Below are 9,460 nucleotides of genomic sequence, written 5' to 3'. Positions count from 1 at the left end.
GAAGATGATATTGAAGGTAATATAGACATCTGGGTCGATGTGCAAATGCCTCCAGTTATACCATTTGGTGAGTTTTCTCAACCATGCATGCATATGTTTATGTCTTTCATACAGTTTATTCAAAAATAGTTGACAACTAATTTGTATTGTCAGCTTATTTCGGTTCAAGCAAACATGTCCGGCGCTTGATAGACGGGACCTACTACTGCCCCGGGGCTCAACTAAACTGCGAGGAGATAAGTCATTATGTTTCATGGCTTGAGGATCTTAATACTGTCAAGACAAATTTTTTTCCTAAACTTAGAAATGTTAGTACTCAAAACGTGCGACCAATGGTGATCGTATTGAACTACGGTCACATCTATAATCAAAAGATGGTAAGATTTTAAATATTTGTTCTTAATTAGTGCATCTTTTGCATACATTATTTTTGAAGATAAACTTTCATTGCTTAGTATATTAATTACTATACGATGTTGTTCAACAGGGACTTCCGATGACAGTTGTGCCTCAGTGGATCGAGACAAAAGGTCGCATGTCAATGGTTAGATTACGACCAAGATTTCCTACATTGCACATGAGTGCATTCAGGATTTCTGAAAGCGAAGAATGCTTAATAGTGAAAGATTGGAGCAAAATTGTTAACGATCGCAGAGAAGTACTAGGGGGCAGTAAGGTGAAGCGCAACCCAAAATTAGGAGACAGATTCATCTGCATGCTCCAGTATGATGAATCAGGAGAGCTATACATGTTCTATGCTATTCTACCTGAGAGGGAGCAGCAGGATCAGTAGCTACTAGTTCATGCTCTTAATTAGTACTTGTCTCATGTCCGTGTCCTGAACTTCGATCTTGGTGACGATTATGTTGAACTTGATGATATCTTTGCTTCTGTTACAAAGTGAATGTTTCTTCTTTAAGCTAGTCAGCGTTGATGATGATTAGATAGCTAGCGCGGTAATGACTATGATGATTAAATAGTGGTAATTAGACGACTACGATGATTTTTAGCTAGCTAGAGTTTATTTATTTATTAATATGCGATGATGATGATGATGATGACGACTACAACTCATTATAACGTAAAACAATCCTAAATTAAATTGATAACACAAATTTAATTGAAAAATATAAAATAAAACAAAAACCCACAACCATTTTACCAACCGGTACTAAAGGGCTCCCGGCCCCCGGAGCTGGCTCGTGCCACGTGGTTCCCCTTTAACACCGGTTCGTGCTGAATCGGTACTAAAGGGGGGGGGGGCTTTAGTGCCGAAACGTTAGTGCCGGTTCCATAACCGGCACTAAAGACCCTTACAAACCGGTGCTAATGGCCCGTTTTCTACTAGTGAACTACTACACAACTGATGTTGTATATCCAGATAGGATTGGTAGGGATCAGGATGCTGCACACATAAGATCCATATGGCACCGACGCAAGCCCTCTCGGTCTAGTGAATCATGCCTAAAAAATGCATTCACATACGACTAAAACAAGGCTCTTACTAACGTGAAGCGCTATCAGCAAGGCACAGCCATGACTGGTCCAGGGCCTATGCTAAGGAGTGTTCCAACTTTGTACACACAAAGTATTAGGACCAGTATAAATTCATGTAAACTAGTCGGACAACTGACAGCCCTGTAGCAGCTCCGGTGTGACACTTGTGAGACACACCGTGTCAGATAAGTTTCCTACATGCAGCAGCTCCGTGTGTGTCCGCCATCGGCATCACTAGAGTTACTAAGCTCCCTCGAATGTGAGGGCTGTGGTCGCTCGGGGCTGGAGAGATGAAATTGACCATGATTGTTAGTGGGTGAGTTGGGAGTTGTTTACCGCTTGGTCCACTCCCAGGTACATGTATCCTGGTGATGTGTCACTCCTGTAAATGAGGGGAAGTAGCGGTGCGACCGGCTGTCCACGTATCAGTTGATGGGTCGCCCATTCCGATGGGAAAAAGAAAAGAATAATACTACACCTACGAAACAAATTACAAAGCCTTACGTAACTTTCCTTCACTACATTCTCACCCCCCCCCCCCCTGATTTCTAGGTGGGTGGGCCCCTCATCCCCTGTACTCCCAATCAGAATTTGCCAAGTGGAGCTTTACGTAAAACCAATGTTTTAAATAGTGGGCTATGGCATATAGCGGCAACCCTTCAAAACAGCTATAGCGGAGCTTTAGCGGGCTATAGCGAGGCTATAGCGGCAAATTGTACATGAAATCATTTAGCGGCAACATGCTCAAACAGCTATAGCGGAGCTATAGCTGGGCTATAGCCGGCTATTTAAAACTATGCGTAAAACTCAACATAAGTCTACGTATGTGTAGCATTGCTCAAAAGAAAACCACCGCATATCACGGCACAACACCACCGGCCCATAACCGCCTCTTCCGCGCTGCACGTCTGCACAGGCATCACCAACTCACCACTGCGCTGCACGCCATCTCTCTCTCTCTCTCTCCCTCTCGCAGCGAGGTAATGCTCGGCAACGGCGAGCGCGCACGGGTCATTGACCAGCAGGCGGCAAGTCAGGCCGCCACGGCCAGCGATGGCGCTGGGTAGGGATGCCCGCTGACTTCAGGACCCGGTCGTCTTCCTCGACACACTACCGTCGACAAGGTCAGCATCATAACGACTGATCCCTCGCTCCCCCGCCCCCACCTCCCCCATTCTCCTTTCTCAGCCAGATTTGAATTTGATATTACTTGCTCCGAGCTAAACAAGTAGCAAATTCCATGGTGATTTTATCTTCAAGTTTGAATCTGATTAGCATGGTGTGCTCTAAAGTAAGAATCAATCATATATTCAGATCGAAGTTGTTTCAGCACTGGGTTGTAACTGTCATGTAGCCATAAAAACTCATCAATGTTTTGTACTTCAGTTGTTGCTTTTCCAGGAGGTTTATAGAGGAACCACAATGTTTATTTGTGAACATGACTGCTTTGTCAACAGAGCTGATTCCATAGAATTTTATTTCTAGCTTCATCCCTGTGCGGTATTATGGTTTGGCCCTGAAGGTCTAGGACATGGGTGACACCAACCACTACCTATGGATATATTTTGGTAGTTCATCTATGATTTCATCTTTGTGAAGAATAATTGCTGTAAAGCTGTAAAAAAATGACTAATATCCTGCAAAGTTTTGGTGACCATGTGTCTTTGCTTCTGGAAATCTCTATACGTTTCTTTTGGACTAATATCCTCCTGGAACACCACAAAATCATGGAAGCCAAAAACACAGAAGTCCGATAGAAAATGAACAACAATGCTCGGTCCATTGATAGATATAAGTAAAAGATCTATCTGAAAATTAACGACCAAATAGACAAATAGTTTGAAAAACCGGGCGCGGCAAAGCACGCGTATGATTCTAGTCACATTGTATGCGGGACAACCATCTTCTCCTCCTATGGTAGTCATAGGTTCGCTGGGTAGGTCAGAAATGCATGAAGTTTGACTTAACATGGCCCCTAGTGGATGTTTAGACCAACTCTAGCAGACCTCTTATATTGCGGACCCTTGTAGCGCGTTTACAGTTCGCAGAAAACGCTTTTGCAGACTCGCGCGGACTGCGGCCGAACAGACCGAATATTCTCGGGTCTGTTTGGCCGCAGCCCGCGCCATCCCGCAAAATGCGTGTTTTTTTTAATTTCACACATATCACATATTACATAGAATTACGAATTCAATATAACATAAAATGTGAATATTATGAATTCAAATTACGTCAATCCTCGTCTTCTCTTGCGATTTTGATCCTCGACCTCCTTCACGGTTAGGACCGCCACCACCATATGCTGCCGATGGCGCTCGAGCATCGACTCAACGTCTGAGTCGTCGGACGAGGACGAATCCTGAAGCAAAAATTGCTCGCAAGGGCACAAATTCATCTACAAAAACTGCATCCGAGCTTGCATCAACGAAATTTGAACACTTGTGGTCGAGCTACAAGGGGTAGAAAAGGGGCTCACCGGCTGCGGTCGACTCGGGGCAGTGGCGACTCGACGGCGGTCGATCCGGGGCAGCGGCGTCCCGGGGGCGGCTCGGCTCGGCGGATCCAGGGCGACGACGAGTGGACCTGGGTGTAGTGCGGCCCGGCGGCGTGATTCCACCAGCGGAAGTGGATGGAAACGCAAGCGGCGGGGCGGGCGACGACGGTAGCGGGCGGCTGCGGGAGGGGATGTGGGGAAGGCGCACGCTGAAATGTTCCTCCTGCCAACCGCTTTCGCGGGATACAGGGCCCCGACAGGGCAGGGGGGGACCTGGGTTTTTGCGAGTTGCAGGGGGCAATTTACAGTGCCCCTCAAACTTTTTAAAGGGTCGGACGCGTTTACGGTTTCTGTTCGGGACATTTTTTCCGCGCAAAACCATATAATGGTGGTTATTTTGCGGGTCGGGTGATATAAGGGGTCTGCTAGAGTTACTCTTACCGCTTACCGTGACTAGTTTCTCTAACAACTTGTTTGACACCCATGTTCTTATTTCATTTAGTTGAAATGAAATGAAAACAGATTCCTTCAAGAATTTTATTTGGTGGGATTAAGATTCCAAGTCAAATTTTCTTGTTTGGTTGTCATGTGGATTTGTGAAATCAAATGGATACCATGTGATCTTTGGCTGCTATTTTGAACTACAACCAGAAACAATTAACATGCACATCCTAATATCTATATTCAACACATTTACAATATAAAAATGTTAAGTAAACCAAAAAATAATATTCCTCTTTCTCAATTAGCAAGATGAACAAATCATGGACAACATCAACATCATCTTGGAGAACAAATCTTGAACGAATCTCAGTTGTATCCTCGATACCAGGTGATGCAATGATGGAACATACGCAATGTCACAGTAGAGAGGCAAGGAATAGCAGGGGGTAAATATCTAGTGCACCGGAGCTTGTAGTGCTACCGGTGCACCGAACTCACATTGTGCTTATAAAATGTTCAAAAAATTCTGAAAAAAATTTAGCACACTCACCCAACATCAATGTAGGTTGTCAAAAAATTCAAGTCAAAATTCAAAACATAACTTGAAAAACAAAAATGACAAATTCAGCACTGAATAGTACACAACATAATTTGGGCTTTAGATTTGGCCTATTATCACACTGATGTCAAATTTGTCATTTTTGTATCTAAAAAATATTTCAAATTTTTATACGAAATTTTTTGACATCATACATTGGTGTTGTGTTAACGTGCTAGATTTTTTTTTTAGATTTTTTAAAACATTCTATGGCATCCGGTGCACCAGTAGCACCACAAGTGCGGGTGCACCGGATACATTCCCGAATAGCAGGTTCAGCAATGCCTTTTTAAAAAATTATATATTTCTTTACTGGTATTTGCAAATGGATCCTTCCACTTTCGTCAGTCCATCTTTATCACTTATTGTTTATAGCATGTCAACCGTTGAGTGACAACTTAAGATCAGGATTCACATGCATGGTCTAGCAATGCATATCACAGGTTTAGGCTCCCTGTCTGCAGGATGCTACTGAAGAATGCCGAAAGCTGTGTAGTGGACATCCTGAATTGTTTGTGCTCGATCTATTTTCCTGCTTGCGTACACTTGTGAAGGAGGCAATGTCGTTTTGCTTTTGCAAGTCTGTATGATGTAACCTTTGTTCCAGCAAATGTCATGCATCCGATCTCTTGAAACATGTTTTTACCTTTGTTTACATCAAACCGTGGGTGCTTTTGTGGCATCTCTTGTAAATTTACTAGGTGTGTTCAGTTACATGGATGCTCTGTCTGGTTTCCTTGCAGGTTTGGATGCACATGGACTCTGCTGTGGCTCGCGTCCAGTTGATTATTGTATCCTTGGGGCTCGGGCAGTATATACGACTGGGCTGTGTAGCCGGTGCTGCACGAGGGTATGGAAGGGCCCTCTGAACAAGACGGTGGTGCCGGATGGGTGTCAGGAGCACCTCCGCCCGCTGCTCAAGCAGCAGCAGCTCAGCCTCTCCAGGTGGGCTATGAAGTCGTTTCCCAAAATGTCTGAACTTTGCCTGCTGAAACCATGGGATATTTGTAGAGTCTGGCGCCTGATTGATTGTTCACTTGGCAAACCAGCAAGAGGGACACTAACTGATGCCGGAATGAAAAATAATTTGTACTGGTAACCAGCATTTGATGGTTACCGTGGTCTGTGATTTGTTTTTTTTAGGAAAGTCTGTGATTCGATTAATACACATATAGCCAGTACTATGAAGTCTGTGATACAATACAACATTAGTATCACTAAATACACGTTAACATATATTTTTGTACTATATATATCTATTTACTAGCAGTGCAAGCATTGTAGCTACAAGTACAACTCGTCATGGTTGAAGTTTCCAGTAGGTATGATTTTAGTCTTTAGTATGCCTGAGGATTGGGTGTCCAGTACAAATACTCCACTGACCGATTATGTCAAGTTAATTTTGTTTTTAACTCACTGATCTGAATGTATTTCTCTTGATATTCTTCTTCCCTGGAGCAAGATTGCGGCGCTGTTTGAAGTTGTGATCTACTGTCCTGTGCTAATGTTATCTTGCGCCACACCACCACTGAATGTTGTCTGACAGACTTACCAGCATACTTTTACAGCCAGTACGCTCTAGTGATGCTCATTTTTTTCCTAGTGATTCTTTAGGCCATCCATTATAGTTTTTGTCAGTTTTGTCACTTGAACTAATCCATGGCAATCTGCTTCATCGTTTCTCTTGTCATTTCTGACTGGTTCATGGAAATATGTCGGAATGGCCCTCCTTTTTATTCAGGGCTCCTGCGGCTTGCAAGGATCGGCATCATTCTGCATCAGTTTTGGCATCGTAGCTGTCTTCTGCCTGCTCTAGCTCGCAACGTAGCTTCTCACCGATAAATTTGCCATTGCTGGATAGCAGGACAGGTTCGTCAGATTGTCATGGATTAGTTCAAGGAACAGTAGTTTCAGCTTTCAGACAAGTGTAATTGACTGTCTGTGTTGTGGATGAGAGTTGTTGCAGGCAGTTCTTGCAAGCTCGTTCGCCCTCATATAGGGAGTTGCTGCAGGTTTATTCTTGCCACTTTTCTTTCTTTTTATTTATGGAGACGTGCAAATGATTGTGTGCTGTTTCTCCAAGAAGAGGCTAATGCGTTGTGTTTTTGGCATTTGGCATTTTTCTGGGATGAGTCTCACCGTGGTGCCTGGTCTTCACATGTTCAGTGCTTTCATTTTCATTTCCTCAATATAAGCAGTAGGAATAACTGGATCAACATTATAAGCAGTGGTTTCTTCTCTAGCTTCAATGGATTCTACTACTTTTACTTCAATGAGAGGATGATATTTAAACCAGTTCTTCTTAGGGAGATCAACATGAGTAGCAAATAATTTACAGAAAGAAGTTACTATCTCAGAGTCAAGTCCATATTTTATGCTAAATTCACGAAAAGCATCGGTATCCATAAAAGTTTTAATACAATAAAATTTAAGTTTTATCCCTGACTCTTTACCTTCATCGAGCTCCCAATATTCAGAGTTGCGTTTAATTCTTTTCAAGAGATTCCATTTGAATTCAATAGTTTTCTTCATAAAAGAGACAATACAAGAGGTATCGAGCATGAATTGATCATTACGAGAAAGCCGAACATAAAAATTCTGAATAATAATTTCTCTTGAGAGCTCATGATTGAGACATGAATATAACATTGATTTGAGCCCTTCCCAAGCTTCAGCGATACTTTCTCCTTCACGAGGCCAAAAATTCTATATATAATTCCGATCGCGATGAACCACATGCATAGGATAAAACTTCTGATGAAATTCCAATTTCTATCGGCTGTAATACCAAGATCCAATATCATCACATAGTCTATACCATGTCAATGTCTTTCCCTTCAAAGATAAAGGGAAGACCTTCTTCTTGACTTCATCTCCGGGTAAACCTGCAAGCTTAAATAATCCACAAACTTCACTCACAAACATTAGATGCATATCTGGATGTAGTGTTCCATCTCCTATATAAGGATTAGCTAGCAGTTTCTCTATCATACCCGAAGGAATTTAATAATAAATATTTTCAGTAGGTGCAGTAGGTTGAGAAGCAACTCTTTGTTCTTTCTGTCGGGTTGAAGATACCCCGAACAAGCCCCTCAAAGGATTATTTTCCATAGTGACGAGTAACAGTAAATTTCAGCACGTAATATAAATTTTTCCTTACCAAATTCCACTCACCAAAGGCGCTTCACTCCCCGGCAATGGCGCCAGAAAAGAGTCTTGATGACCCACAAGTATAGGTGATCTATCGTAGTCCTTTCGATAAGTAAGAGTGTTAAACCCAACAAGGAGCAGAAGGAAATGACAAGCGGTTTTCAACAATGTATTTTCTGCAGGCACTGGAATTATCGGTAACAGATAGTTTTGTAATAAGATAATAGTGATGCCCCCGATTTAATCGTACACTAATCATGCACGCAAACGTGTACGATCAAGATCAGGGACTCACGGGAAGATATCACAACACAACTCTAAAACATAAATAAGTCATACAAGCATCATAATACAAGCCAGGGGCCTCGAGGGCTCGAATACAAGTGCTCGATCATAGACGAGTCAGCGGAAGCAACAATATCTGAGTACAGACATAAGTTAAACAAGTTTGCCTTAAGAAGGCTAGCACAAACTGGGATACAGATCGAAAGAGGCGCAGGCCTCCTGCCTGGGATCCTCCTAACTACTCCTGGTCGTCGTCAGCGGGCTGCACGTAGTAGTAGGCACCTCCGGTGTAGTAGAGGTCGTCGTCGACGGTGGCGTCTGGCTCCTGGACTCCAGCATCTGGTTGCGACAACCAGAAAGAAAGGAAAGGGGGAGAAAGGGGGGAGAAAGCAACCGTGAGTACTCATCCAAAGTACTCGCAAACAAGGAACTACACTACATATGCATGGGTATATGTGTAAGGAGGCCATATCGGTGGACTGAACTGCAGAATGCCAGAATAAAAGGGGGATAGCTAGTCCTATCGAAGACTACGCTTCTGGCAGCCTCCGTCTCGCAGCACGTAGAAGAGAGTAGATTGAAGTCCTCCAAGTAGCATCTCCAAGTAGCATCTCCAAGTAGCATCTCCAGTAGCATCGCATAGCATAATCCTACCCGGCGATCCCCTCCTCATATCCCTGAGGGAGAGCAACCACCGGTTGTATCTGGCACTTGGAAGGGTGTGTTTTATTAAGTATCCGGTTCTAGTTGTCATAAGGTCAAGGTACAACTCCAAGTCGTCCTGTTACCGAAGATCACGGCTATTCGAATAGATTAACTTCCCTACAGGGGTGCACCACATAACCCAACACGCTCGATCCCATTTGGCCGGACACACTTTCCTGGGTCATGCCCGGCCTCGGAAGATCAACACGTCGCAGCCCCACCTAGGCACAACAGAGAGGTCAGCACGCCGGTCTAAACCTAAGCGCACAGGGGTCTGGACCCATCGC

The sequence above is a fragment of the Triticum aestivum genome, chromosome 4A (assembly GCF_018294505.1).
Source record: "Triticum aestivum cultivar Chinese Spring chromosome 4A, IWGSC CS RefSeq v2.1, whole genome shotgun sequence".
Taxonomy (NCBI): domain Eukaryota; kingdom Viridiplantae; phylum Streptophyta; class Magnoliopsida; order Poales; family Poaceae; genus Triticum; species Triticum aestivum.
The sequence above is the reverse complement of the archived record's forward strand: the minus strand, read 5'-3'. Positions refer to the sequence as shown.